This window comes from Meriones unguiculatus, chromosome 8 (assembly GCF_030254825.1).
Source record: "Meriones unguiculatus strain TT.TT164.6M chromosome 8, Bangor_MerUng_6.1, whole genome shotgun sequence".
Lineage (NCBI taxonomy): Eukaryota > Metazoa > Chordata > Mammalia > Rodentia > Muridae > Meriones > Meriones unguiculatus.
The window spans coordinates 12906627-12921173 of record NC_083356.1 but is presented as its reverse complement, the minus strand read 5'-3'; positions in this window follow the sequence as shown (position 1 = coordinate 12921173).

Below are 14547 nucleotides of genomic sequence, written 5' to 3'. Positions count from 1 at the left end.
GGTTGGTTAACCGGTAACAAGAATTTCTATTTTAACCATGCCTAAGTGTGCAGTTATATAGCATTAAGTATGTGCATATGTAGGTAACTATCACCACTATCCATTTCTAGAAGTTTTTCATCATGAAAATTTTATGCTATGCAAATTTTACTATAATAATAATAATTATTATTATTTTGAGTCAAGGTCTTGTTATGTATCCCAGGGCGGTCTTAAACTAATCCTGCCTCAGTCTCCCAAGAGCCAGAGTTCAAGTTTGCCAGTACATTTGATAGGAAAGTATTTTTAAGAGGGTTGGTGAGATGGCTCAGTGGGTGTCCTTGTTAGTTTTTATTGTAAACTAGAGACAGCCTGCAGTCACAGGGAAAGAGGGGACCTCCGCTGAAGAATTGCTGAAGATTAGATTGGCCTGTGCCTGGAGCTGTGAGAGATTGTCTTCACTGATGCTTGATGTGGAATGTGGGAGGATACAGTCCACCATGGCCAGCACCATCCCTAGGCAGGTGACCCTGGAACCCCTGGACCCTGGACGGTGTAAGAAAGCTAGCTGAGCATGAGCCAGTGAGGAATTGGGAAGCAGTGTTCCTCCATGGTTTCTGCTTCAGTTCCCACCCTGACTTCCCTCAGAGACTAGCTGTGTCCTGGAAGTGTGAGCTAAATTGTAGTCGCCCTCGACCACCAATAGTAACCACCAGCACGAGTCACTGGAGATTAAAAGAGACGGAGAATATGAAGAGGGACACCAAGACAGTGCTCTGCTCAAGGTGCCATCTTTATTACAGAGTAAACCACTTAGTAGGCAAACCACAAGAGACTTTCCAAGTAAACTATCTAAGCAAAACAAGAAACTTAACCAAGCAAAACAGAAGCTTAACCAAGCAAAGAGGAGGTGTCTGTTGAAAACAACAAGAATAGCCAGTCAGCATGACTTGCATGCACGTGGACCACCTCAGGTCCAATGGAATGGCCACCTCACTAAATAAACCTTCTCGTTCTCGGAGCTGCTTTTGGTTGTGGTGTTTTTCACACCAACAAAAAGGAAACCAGAACAAGGGGCAAAGGTGCTCCTGAAGGCCTGAGTTCCATCTCCAGTGAAGGGAGCTGACTCCTGCAAGGCTTTTTCTGGCCTCTACCCTCAGTCATGGCATGTGCACAGCCCACCCCTTCAAATGCATGCACTAAATCATATTTTTTAAATGACTTTTAAAATGTGACTGGGGTTGTAGTTCAGTGGTAGAGTTTTTGCCTAACATGTATGAGGTCCTGGAATTGATTCCCAGGACACACACATACACACGTTTAATTGTGTGTTTGTGATGCTAGGATTGAATCCAGTGTTTCACACAAACGAGGCAAACATTATATCACTGAGAAGACACATAAACATCTATTTTTTCTATACACCAAAACTGTTGGGCTGGGTGTGGTGGTAGATACCTTTGATGCCAGCACTTGAGAAGCAGGGGCAGGCAGATCTCTGTTCTCTGTGAGTTCAAGGACAGCCCAGTCAACATTGTGAGTTCCAGGACAGCCAGGATTCTAGAGAGAGACCCTGTTATATAGAGAAAAGAGGATTGGAGTCTATAATAACGAAAACTTAAGCCAAGTTGGGTGGCATAAACCAATAATCCTACACGGGGCTGAGGTAAGAGCAGACTGAGACGTGCTGAGACTGCTGTGTTGAGACACACACACACAAAAGAAGAAGAAGAAGAAGAAGAAGAAGAAGAAGAAGAAGAAGAAGAAGAAGAAAGGAAGGAAGGAAGGAAGGAAGGAAGGAAGGAAGGAAGGAAGGAAGGAAGGAAGGAAGAAAACAGAAAGAATCCACTGTTGGATATGGTGGTGCATACTTTTAACACCTTTAACTCCACCATTCTAGAGGCAGAGGCAGGTGGATGTCTGTGAGTTCGAGGCTAACCTGGTCTATCTGCTCTATATAGTAAGTTCCAGGCTAGTCAGGGCTACATAGTGAGATGATGTCTCAAAATGAAAATGAAAATAAAAATAAAAATACACAAGATTATTATGAAAAGTTGGGCATGAAATTATAGATTTTTCTTTCTGGGTTTTAAAAATTATTTGAGGCCAGGCATGGTGGCACACGCCTTTAATCTCAATACTTGGGATGCAGAGGCAAGTGGATCTCTCTGAGTTTGAGGCTCGCTTGATCTACAGAGTGAGTTTCAGGATAGCCAGGGCTATGTAGAGAGACCCGTCTCCAAAAATCAAAATAAATAAATGAATACATGAAAATGACTTGGAGGGCTGTGAGATAGTTCAGTGGGTAAATGAGCTTGCCAACCAGGCTGATAACCTGAGTTTGACCCCTGGAATCCATAGGGTGGGAGGGGAGTACCACCTTCTGTAAGCTGCCCTCTGACCTCCAAATATTATATGGCCTAGAACTCAAGACTTAAAAAGAAATGCGTATGGGTGTTTTGTGTGCATGTATGTCTGAGCATCGAATGTGTTCTATTTCTGTGGAGGCCAGAGAAGGGCATTGGATCTCCTGGGTCTGAAGTAATTACAACTGATCGAGAGACACCACGTAGGTACAGGGAATTGAACCAGGGTTCTCTGGAAGAGCAACTAGTCAGTACTCTTAACTGCTGGGCCATGTCTCCAGCCCTGGCCTAGAACTCTTGAACCCCCTTGCCCCAGGTTCTTGAGTGTTGAGCTTCCTGAGATTAATGGGCTAAAACAGGTATTTCACAACAGATACCTGAATGGCCAATACGCCCATGGAAACATCCCAGGATCAGATCAAATGTACTGTGGGACAACAACAAACACTTATGGAAAGGCTGAAGCCAAAGCCCGGTGATACCAAACGCTGTTAAGTGCAAGGAGGAAACGGGACAAGTTGGAATGTAAGTGTGCTGTCACTCAGGCACACCGCTAGGGATTTCGGAAGTTATAGTGTGTCTGCCACAGGGCACGGCCATTCAAAGCAGTGTCCCAAGGGAAACAAGAAGTGTCAAGTTTAGATCAAAACACACACAAATATTCAAAGCAGTTTTATTCATAATTCTTCTCACCTGGAAATGACTCAGTGTGGTGGTTCGGATGAGAATGACCCTCACAGGCTCATGTATTTGAATGATTAGTTCCCAGTTGGTGGAAACACGAGGGGTTGTGTGTGAAGAGGTGTGTCACTGTGGGCTGGCTGGAGGTTTCAAAAGGCCATAGTCTGCTCTCTCTCTCTCTGATTGAGGATCAGGATATAAGCTCTCGCCTCCTGCTCCAGCACATTGCCAGCCTACCTGCCATCATGCTCCCCACCATGATGGTCACGGACTCACCTTCTGAAAAATGTAGGCAAGCCTCCAATTAAAATGTTTTCGTTTGGGCTGGGGAGATGGCTCAGTGGTTAAGAGCACTGGCTACTATTCCAGATGGGCCTGGGTTCAATTCCCAGCACCTAAGAGGCAGCTCGTGACTGTGTGCAACTCAAGTTCCAAGGCGTCCGACACCCTCACAGAGGCATACGTGCAGGCAAAACACCAATATACATAAAATAAAAAACTAAACAAAACAAAAAAGTTACCTTGGTCATGCAATGAACCAGTAACTAAGACACTCAGATGGTCACATCCGAAGATAGATAAGCAAAATGTACGTTTTCTCTTTCTCTGATTCCCTCCCTTCTCTTTCTCTTTCCCTCCTACCTCTCTCCCTGGATGTGTACTTTCCACCCCTAACTCCCTAGCCTCAGGTCTATGTAGCCCAGGTTGGCCCAGAATTCATACTTGTGGTCTTCCTGCCTCAACCTCCACAGTGCTGGATTACAGGCTCGCACTGCCATAAATGGCACCCACTGCTCTCTCGACTGTATCTTTGGCTTTAAGGAGACTTGCTTAATCTCGTTTGTTAAATAAAGACAACGTCTGATTGGCTGAGGGATTCTGGGAGCCCCCTGAATAAATTAATACATATGCTTAGAATGGCATGTTAGGTGAACCCCATAGTTGCTGGTGCTTATTTCCTTTTAACTCAAGCAGTTTTCCTAAAGCTTTGTCAAGATCTGGTGAAAGGTCTCTCTGTATGAAATAGTAACCATTGCCGGCCCTTCCTAGTTTTGGAAACCTTTGTGTTCCTCAGGGCCACCTAAGAGCTGTCTTGGGCTAGTGGTTCTCCTCTGGAGGGACGCATCTAGGTTCCTTGGGATTTCACATAAATCTAAGCTGAGTATGAACTTGTAACCTTGAATCATCAAACCTTCCCTGAACCCACCTGTCCCAGTGGGGCACTGCAGAAATCCCAAAGGCAGAATCCAGGCCGCATCACTGAAACATCACACAACAAAAGTAAAAATTTAACATAGATACATTTGAAAAGAGTAAGAATGAAAGAAACTTCAAAACTGAATTCAAGTGAAAAAGAAAACAGCAAGGAAAGTAAATACAAAAACAGAATATAAGCCCGGTGCTGTGGCACACGCCTTTAATCCCAGCACTCAGGGAGGCAGAGGCAGGCCTCTGTGAGTTCCAGGGCAGCCAAGGCTACAACAGAGAAACCCTGTCTCGAAAAACCAAAAACAAACAAAACAAACAGCCAAAACAAACAAACAAACAAACAAACAAAACAAAACATAAGGATTTAAGAATGTACCATGTAGAGCTTCGGAAAATAAAAATTTTGGTTACTAAAATGCAAACAGATTTGATAGCAGATTAAACACAGTTAAAGAGCTGGGAGGAAGGTTGAGGTAAGTCTTTCGGAGGCCCATAGGGAGTGACAAGTGAAGCGTCAGAGACTCCTAAGAGTCCTGGAAAGGTCCTGATCCACTGCACACAGTGTTGATCCACTAGATTCCTAGCACAGGAGTGAAGCCTCAAAATGGATCCGAGGCTAGGGCCGTGGCTGCTTCCCCTTCTTGAAGGAAGTCTCCTAAGGTGACCCCCCCTCCCCCGTGCCCCAGTCTCCCACATTTCCTTATAGTGGCACCAACCTGATTGATTGTTACCGGTGCTTGAGGCTAGCATGGGATGGTCTGATGGGCCTTTCAATCATTTAAAGGCTGTTACACTGGACAATAAAGTTAGATCTGCACCTTTGAGTCTGGTCTCCGGAGTGTGATTCTGCGTGGGCTCCGTCGCCACTCACCCCCCTTCCCCTCAGTGCCTGCTCCCCACAGCCGGTGCCCGAACAGGGACATCAGAGACCTGCGAATCATTGCGCGTGAGCGGACCTCTCTCCTCATGATGGGTAACTCAAACTCTCAGCGTAAAGAGAATCAGTTAAAAATCCTGGATGGCATGCTGGAGAGTGAGCGACTTTCTTTCTCTGATAAAAACAAACAAACAAACAAACAAACAAAACTTAATCATTTCTGTGACAAGGTTCTTAAACTGAGTCCTTGGATGCTGGTAGGAGACATCTGGGATGAGCGAACTTGGGAGCAGGCTGCAATTTTTGCGAGAGAGAGAGAGAGAGAGAGAGAGAGAGAGAGAGAGAGAGAGAGAGAGAGAGAGAGAGAGGACGAACTTCTTCCACCATGCTTTCTCCCCCTCCCCCTCATAGTTTCCGCTATTCCTAGTTGCCTTATAGGATCTGCTATCACTGGGCCTTCTTTGACCTTGATGGCAGAGCCTGGGGAGACAGAGAAAGCTGAGGATTCTGCCAGGAATGCTTTGACCACTGCTGGCTCCGTAGATAAAGACCCAGCCAAGCCAAAAGTAACCCTACACCCGGAGCTGGCTCAACGCGGTGAAACTGAGACTGAATGCGCAGCCTCAAAGGGACCCACAGCATCTTTCTGTTGCCTCGTAGGTAAACGGCCCAGTGTGGTTGAGGGAGCAGCCTCCCATGTAAATCCTTGGGCGGCCCCCTCAAGTTCTCCCCCTATGCGAGGCTATGTTAAACCCTACAAAGAAGGACTCCTCTTCCACCCAAGCGATCCCCGTAATTCTCCAGCCTCAGGGTAGCGACAACCCTACTCAAAGATTTTGGGAGCCCCATTCCATGGAGACTCTACAAAAATTTAGAAAAGTAGTTAGCGAGAACGGATCACATCCACAGTTTAGGTTAGTCAAATGTTTTGAGTCTATGGCCACTACTTTAAATACTCCCCAGGACTGGAAATATATTATTTATGCGAGCAATCTTATCTGAGGGACAGTTCCTTCATCTGCCTTCTATCATGAAGGAGAAGCCGTCGGCAAAGGGAACAAAAACCAGAGGAGCACTTTGCAGAGTGCAGGAAGCGGTCAGGCCACAGGCACAACATCACGCAGCGGCAGACGCCTTTAACAAAGGCGCTCCTACGGGACGGGGCTACCGCAGAGGCACATAGAGCCATCGCTCTGGTGCCGGGTGGAGAATTAGAGGACTGGACTGACTGCCTCCAGAGACCTAGGTACTACCTCCAAGCAGACAGGAAGCTTGGCAGCTGCTCTAGCTACGCGCTTGAAAACCCAGGACGCTGAAGGTAAAAGCAAGGCATCCAGGATGTTGGACATGTGGGGGACAGGGCCACTTTGCCGATCAATGTTGAGACAGAGCTGAAAAAGGTCCCCCATCCATCTGCCCAAAATGTGGGAAAAAAAAAAAAAAAAAAGGATTTCACTGGGCCAAAGATTGCTCTCGCTACTCCCAAACCTCCGAAAATGGACCGTCTAAGCACTGCGACTAAGGGAGAAGCTCACGAGAATATGATGCACAGTTCCTGTCAGTATGCGTCAGGCCTGTCTTCTGTTAAAACTAGAGGCTAGTATGTTTTGTAGAATTATTAATACCGGGGTAGAGAGAACTCGTTTAATGAAGGTCGAGGTTTCTACTTTTTGGGAACTTTGCCGTAGGCCGCCTTGGTCAAGGGTATTGGCGGCCTGACACAGTCTTGACAGATTAGCCGACGACATGGTGTGACAAAGATGGTAATCGAGGGCTGGTAGGCCTTCCCAATAACCTCTCGGGGAGGTATGCCTTAGAAGATACGGATGTGGTTAAATGATATAGGATAAACCTGTGTGGAGTGGGTGGATGGCCGGTAAGGACAGAGACACACCAGGAATTGCTGTAACTTGTCCAAGAACAGCGTACTGTAATCGTACAGAACTTTCCATGCGTCCTGGGAATCCTCCTCCTGCTCCTGTTATAAAAAAGAAGTCAGGCAACTTCAGATTCTTACATGACCTCAGAGCTATCAATGCTACTATGCAGGCGTCGGGGGCTACCGAGCCTGGCCTCCCTGCATTATCCTCAGTCCCTCGTGAATGCTATATTGCCACCATAGATCTTAAAGATTGCTTTTTCTTTACCCCTCTTCATCTGGAGGACAGACAAAGACTTGCCTTCTTGGTGCCTGTTATTAATAACAATACACCTATAAATAGATATCAGTGGAAGGTGTTGCCTCAGGGGATGAAAAATACTCCCACCATTTGTCAGATTTGTGTGTGGGAGGCTATTAAAGGGGTGGCCAGGGGCTGTAATGTGATCCTTTATATGGATGGTATTTTGATTGGTCACCCTAAGCAACATGCCTTACAGCTCAAGCTCCAAGATATCTCCGCTGCTTTAAGGGCAGCTGGTTTTCACAGTGCAGCTGAAAAGGTGCAGACTCAAGAACCATATTTGCTTTGGGGGGGCACGTGGTTACCTTCGATGTTATTAAACTCCAAAAGTTACAGTTCTCCTTTCCCACACTCCCTACACTGGCTTCCATGCGGCCCTTTCTGGGAAACTTGGCATGGGTTAGACCTCACCTCCCTGTTACCCCAGGACAGCTCACTACCCTCTTTCTCCTGCTTCGTGGTCAGAGGAGATTTGAAACATTACAGAGGAGGCAAAACGGTCTTGAAAGATGTTAATGCAGGCCTTAATCAAGCCCTTCTGCATAGGTTTGATCCCACTAGTAAGGTTTGGGGCCTTACAATACCCACACAGGGACCATCTACAGTGCTTTTCCAGCTGCCCAAGAAAATACTACACTGGGTTTGTCTGGCTTATTCTTCTCTTTCCAATGTTACATCTATTACAGATAATATTTTCACTCTTGCACTGAAGGTGCTTACAACATCCTTTTTATTATTGGGTAAAAAGCCAGATACAGCTATTCTTCCAATTTCCCAGGACTTAACTTGCCTGGACGCTTTCATCCCACTATAATGCTCAGCTCTTTTTGTTAAACTTCCAGGGCAAAATTGATAACCATTTCCCTAAAAATAAGATCCTGTCCACGCTTCCTTTAACATCTGTGATTCATAGACGGTATGTCTTAGAAAAACCCCTTCCTGGGGTCGCTTCAGGCTTCACAGACTCCTCAAAGACATGTCTTGGGTGTGTTATTCAGGCTTACCATCCCCACAAACCCAAAGTGTTTACTAATTGCTCTGAGGGGATCTGTGCAGTTAGGAGAATTGTTGGCTATCTAAGCCCTTTTAACAGATTGGCAAGGCCCAATTAAGGGTTTCAGTGACAGCCAGTATGCTACTAGTGTTGTTATGGCTATACCTTTAGCTGTTTTTTAAACTGGGTGAGGGTCCGCCATGATTCAGCTTCAGATAGTTATTGAACAAAGACAGGCTCCTTTCTTTATTTAGCATGCATGCATGCTCTCATTTAGGGCTTCCTGGCGCCATTTTGGGGGAAAAGGAGAATCTGATCGTTTAGGGATGGCCTTCCTGTCATCTCTGCTAGAACAAGCAGGATCGCTCCACTCTAGGTTTCACAATTTGGCGCAATCACTCCATAAGCTTTTCCCAAATTTATCCATAAGTTCCTGTAAGCATTTACTAAGCACCTGTTCTACTTATGTGCCCTTGTCGCCTTTAGGTCCCTTATAACCAGCTGGAGCTACTCCTAGAGGTCTTAGTCCCAACAGCTTACGGCAAATGGACGGGACCCATGTTCCAGAGTTTGGTCGTCTGAAACATGTGCATGTCGTTATAGACACCTTTTTCGTATTCCAGTTTGCTGTGGCTCAGCCTAAAGAAAATGCCAAGATGGTTATTGCTACCGCTAAAACTTCCATGTTGGTTATGGGTGTGCCATATACCATTAAGACCGACAACGGGCCAGCTCATGCTAGCCCTGCTTTTCCAGCCTTTTGCTCTGAATGGAATAGAACACATACCTTTGGGATTCCTTATAACCCCCAAGGACGAGTCATAGTGGAAAGAGCCCATGCCTCTCTTAAGAGACAATTAACAGGGAGGACATCAGGGATATGACCACAGGATAAATTAACTGAGGATCTTTTTACCATTAATTTCTAAAAATTTGACAAAAGACAGTCATTCCCCTGCCTATAAACATTGGGGAGAGATGCTTCAGGATCACGCCTGTATCCTTAGCCTACTGGTGGGATTCTATGGACAATACGTGGAGGGTGCTGCCCACCTCTTAACCATGGGAAGAGGGTTTTCATGTTTGTTTGTTTGTTTTCCCAGAAGGAGCAGTCAAGCCTGTTTGGGTTCCTGGTCAAGCCATACAGCCATACACCTGCTCTGAGGGAAACGATGGATCCGCTCCAGATGGCTCTGCAGAATCTATCCCTGGGGGAAGGAGAGGGTGGTGACCACCATTCCAGGGTTCCAGGTGCCAGACCCTATCTGATCTGGGACATTACTTTCAGGATGCAAACCACTTTATTTTCACCCAGTAGTTTCTTTCTTTATGCCATGGTAATTGTAGTCTTATCAGATTTTTTCCTGATATGACTTAAAAATCTTATACGGCTCCAAAATCAGTGCACCAAAGCTCTCCTACTGAACATTTTTTAACCTTGAAATTAAAACAGAGGGGGAACCTCTGGGGAAGGTTGAGGTAAGCCTTTCAAAGGCTCATAGGGAGTGACAAGTGAAGCGTCAGAGACTCCTAAGAGTCCCGGAAAGGTGCTGATCCACTGCACACAATGTTGATCCACTAGAGACTCCTAGCACAGGAGTGAAGCCTCAAAATGGATCCCAGGCTAGGACTGAGACTGCTTCCCCTTCTTTAAGGAAGTTGCCTAAGGTGACCTTGACCTTGCCCCCCCATCTCCCACATTCCTGATTGGGAGTTACAATCAGGGATGGTCTGATGGGCTTTTCATTTAAAGGCTGTTACACTGGACAATGAAGTTAGATCTGCACCTTTGAGTCAGGTCTCTGGAGTCTGATTCCCGGGATTCTGTGTAGGCTCTGTGGCCACTCTCCCCCCTTTCCCCTCAGTTCTTGATCCCCACAGAGAACTGTAACAAACAGGAAAAAAATGCTTCCAAGTGGAGCTGGGCTGGGGACGTAACTTAGTGTTAGAATGATTACTTAGCATGCATAAGGCCCCAGTGCTGAAAAGAAAAAAAAAAAAAAAAAAAGACTTCAAGAAACACTGAGTCAAACAACTATCGGTTTAGGATTGTGTGTTGGCACAGTTGTCATTCAAATAATAAAGACCCAGGCACGGCAGTATACATCTGTCAACATGGTGGAGTAGATCTCTATTCCTATCACCAAGGCTGAGGCAGGATTGCCAGGTTAGGGCCAACCTGGGCTGCATGGTAAGTCTCTGTGTTGTAGTCAGAGTTCTGTGGCTGAGAAGAGACACCACGACCAAGGCAACTCTTATGAAAGAAAGCATTTAATTGGGGCTTGCTTACAGTTTCAGAGGTTCAGTCCATTGTCGGCGTGGTGGGTAGCAGGGTGCCAGGCAGATGTGGTGTTGGAGAAGGAGCTGAGAGTTCTACATCCCAATAAACAGACAGGTGCAAATAGTCAGACTGGCTTTTTTCTTAGTGTTTAAAACATGTATTACATGTATTGAACATATATTACTTGTATTAAAACTTAAAAAGAAATTTTAAACAATTTTATGTGTAGGAGTGTTTTGCACGCACTTTATGTATGTGCACTGAATACATGCAGAGCTTACAGAGGCCAGAAGAGGGCGTCCGAACCACTGAAACCAGAGTTCCTTATCATGTGAGCCATCTTTTCCGTATTGGGAACTACACTGGGTCCTCTCCACAGGTTGTAAGTGTTCTTAATCGCTGAGCCATCTCTCCAGCCTTTTCCCCTCCCTGAGACAGGGTATGTTTGTGTAGCCCTGGGGCTACTCTCTCTGTAGAGGACGCTAGCCTTGAGCTCAGCCATCCATCTGTTCACCACAATCCCCGGCTTGCTTTATTTTTGAGATGTAATCTCATTATGTAGTCCAGGTTGGCCTAGAACTTGTCATTTTTCCTCCTTCAGCTCCAGGAAAAAGGAAAATCTTCACAAACTGCACAAATATCAGTATTGTCGTGACCATCTTTTCTGACCGTAAAGCAGGAAGAAAACATTAATAGTTATTAGTCCACAAAAATAAATGTAAATAAGCATATTTTTGTAATCTCCAAGCCCAAATATATATCGTAAAATCATAAAAAAGGAGATAAAAATTATTACATATCAACACTATAACTCAAATGAAACTTGGAAACTAACAGTGTTGAATGCTTGTGAGGACCTTAGAGAAACGGGAAACACTAGAAGTGAATCAGATAAATATCCAGCTTGGTGAGTTTAGCAAAAATAAAAAGAAATGTAGGGAGGAACAAATTAGTGTGAAATGAAAGAAAAAGAGATGAACACAGAGGCTGATGCACTGATGGTAAGTTTGGGGGCAGCCTGGGATACCGAGCAAGACGCCATCTCAAACATCAGAAAGCAAAAACACCCAAAAAGCTAAATCTTAAGAGATTCTTATTCCCAGAAAAAAAAATCAGACTCAAGATGAGTTAGAACATGAATATACATTTAGATATTATATAACCAGAAGCAATAAAAACTACACACACACACACCTGGATCTAGACAGCTTTACAGTCAATCTAGCACTTAAAGCATTCCAGCTGCTCCACAGCGAGGAGGTCTGAGCTGAAGTTGGGTGTAGTCTTCTAGGTGATGGTTTAATCTCTATCTCACTTACACAGCAAACAAGCCGAGCTGCATGGCGTACCAAGGCTTGGACACAGCAGAACCACAGAGCGGAATAAGACCTGTCTCTGCAGGGAGCCCACCCTCTGGCAGGGAAAGACAGATGCTAAGCAACAAATAGAGGAATTCCAGTGTGTTGAAAGACAAAGGCAGCTTTACAAAAGAGAAGCCAGATCAGTACAGAACAGGGTAGGCCGGTAAAGAACCATGGGGTGAGGTGGGTCCACACAGGGATAGATGCAGCCTGGGAGAGGAAGACATTTAGGAGACGGTCTGGCTGCAGAGCCTCCTGATATTATGGAAATCAAAGAAGTAGGAGCTTCAGTCTGAGTCAGGGAGGACTGGCCAGAACGATGCTGGTGAGGCTTTCAGCAAAAGGGCCATGCATGCACTCGGTAACTAGAGGACAGGCCAATGTGAGCTAAGTGGCAGGAGGGAGAAGCGTGCCTGCAGGAGTGATGGATGGAAGGGAGGGATATACCCTGAGGTGGAAATGAGGCAAATTACCTAGCAAACAGGAGAGGCTAAGTGAAGTCAACCAGAGGATCAAAGAGTAGAATGGGACTATGAATCACAGCACAGAGTATATTTAAGACGTAGAATGGCCACAGCATGGAGACTGTCACTGGAGGTTTGGGTGTCTCCAGTGAATGCTACAGCTGTGGCCCCTTGGCAGTAGCCTTTGGCCCAGGAAACAGCTGCAGGGCAGTGGCCTGAGGACTACAGTTCGGACATTTGCTCCCAATCCACGTGCCATGCACTATTCTGGATGCACTAATCACAAATCTCTCTCCACCCCCGAAGCTCTTTGACGCTGTGTAGCTGAAAGTGCGTTAGGTGGTGGGAAGAAACTGTGGATGGTCAAAATAAGATTTGTCCCCCCCAGCATTTTGGCCCCGGTGACGGGAAGGAGTAAGCAGAAGATGTTGGTATTTGAAGGTAGGGCCGGGCAAAGCGTCACCTTGCCTGGGAGATGGGGTCTGGTGGGCCTGAGGAAGGACAGCTGGGGCTGCTCAAGAGGCTCCCCGTAGAGGTAGGGAGGAATCCGGAGTTATTTTCAACAAAACAGTGGCTAAAACACCCCCTGTCCCTTAAATTTCTTCTCCAGGAACACAATGGGAAGACATCCATGTGTAAGTGCTCTGGCCACTGTTTCTGTTGCTGTTTAGTAGAAAGCCGGTGGGGTACTGTGAGACTCCTTAAGCGTGGGTCAGACATTATTCAGGCCACAGGCTTGATGTCACCCTGGGAGCCTGAAAACTCTCTGGCAGAGGCCAGAGACCATCATTCTGCAGGTTAACAAAATGCAAGACTTTCTCCCCAAAAGCTTGGCAACAAAGGCCATAGGCCTGGGGATGGCTAGTAGATTCAGCCATCAAGGGAACTGTCAGGGGAGGCTTGAGGGTTCCCGTAAGGTCCCTTTGGGACATCAAGGCTGAAAGGGTAAGACCGGGAGCTCTAGGTCCACTGGGGTCAAGGACGGGTTTACAGAGGCTCAGGGCTGGCCTGTTGTCTTATTGAGGACATGGATTTCCTCCATTTCAGTTTCATCGTTGGTGGATGCTGGTCATCATTTTCCACCAGCAGGCAGCTACTTTAGGGAAAGGGGAGGCTGGAAAGGTGGGTGGAGGTTTTGGTGGGAGGGATTGGGTTTAGCCAGAAGGGAGTTGGGGCCTGGGTCAAGGCGGAGAGGAAAGAGGCGAGGGAGGAAGATGGTGGAGACTCCAGGGCCAGGAAGCACGGTTTCCTCTCTGGGCTGGAACACAGGAAACCCAGCCCTGAGCTTCCCAAGGTGCTTCCTGGAGATAAGCGAGGCTCTTTCCTGCTCCTGCCCCTCTTACATCCTGCCCTAGCCCCTAGGGCACCCTAAGTTGTGCCGCTCAGTCAAACCTTGGGAGGGGCCTGGAGGTCAGAGCCTACTGGGACTTCACTTCCCCAAGCTGGGAGGGGTCCACCCAGGCTAGAGGGTAGCTGGGAACAGAGGCTCAGAAGCGCCAGAGACCTAGCTCAGCCGGGTAAGCAGTTCTGTGAGGGGAGAGATTGTTCCTCAAGGGTGGTGATGTGGGAGCGAGCCAGGTGGTCCACGGAGGACCATGCTGTGGGGTTGGGATTGGTCATAGAGTCCTCTGTGGAGTCATGGAACATTTCGGGAAGGTGGTGGATCCGTGGGGGGAGCGCAGGCTGTTCTGGGGGGGGGTTGTCTAACCAATCACTGTTCTTTGTGGGGTCAGGGTATTTCTAAGGTGACCCAGGTGGTCAGGGGGTGGGGGATCTCGTGAGACTCGATGGTGGACCAGGGCAGTCCAGGGTTATTCCTGGGATGCGCAGGAATAACCAGTTTTGTGGGCGATCTAGGGCTGCTCACGGAAAGGGTAGGGGAGGCTGGAGCTGAGGGGACGCTTTCTGCCTGCCACTGGCAGAGTTCCCGGCCGGGCGGCTCCGCAAAAGCTGTCCAGTGTGTGCCGCCAGCGATGGGTGGCTCTCTGGGGCCGTTAGGGGGTGAGGTGTAAGTCAGGGTGGGTGGGAGAGTGCGGCGGAAGGCAGGAATAGACCCCACTGAGCGTAGGGCAATTCATCCATTCAGGGGCTGCCCCTCTCTGGGCTTCGGGAGAAGGGGCCCCCGCGCGTTGGGCACTTCCGAGGCAGCGCC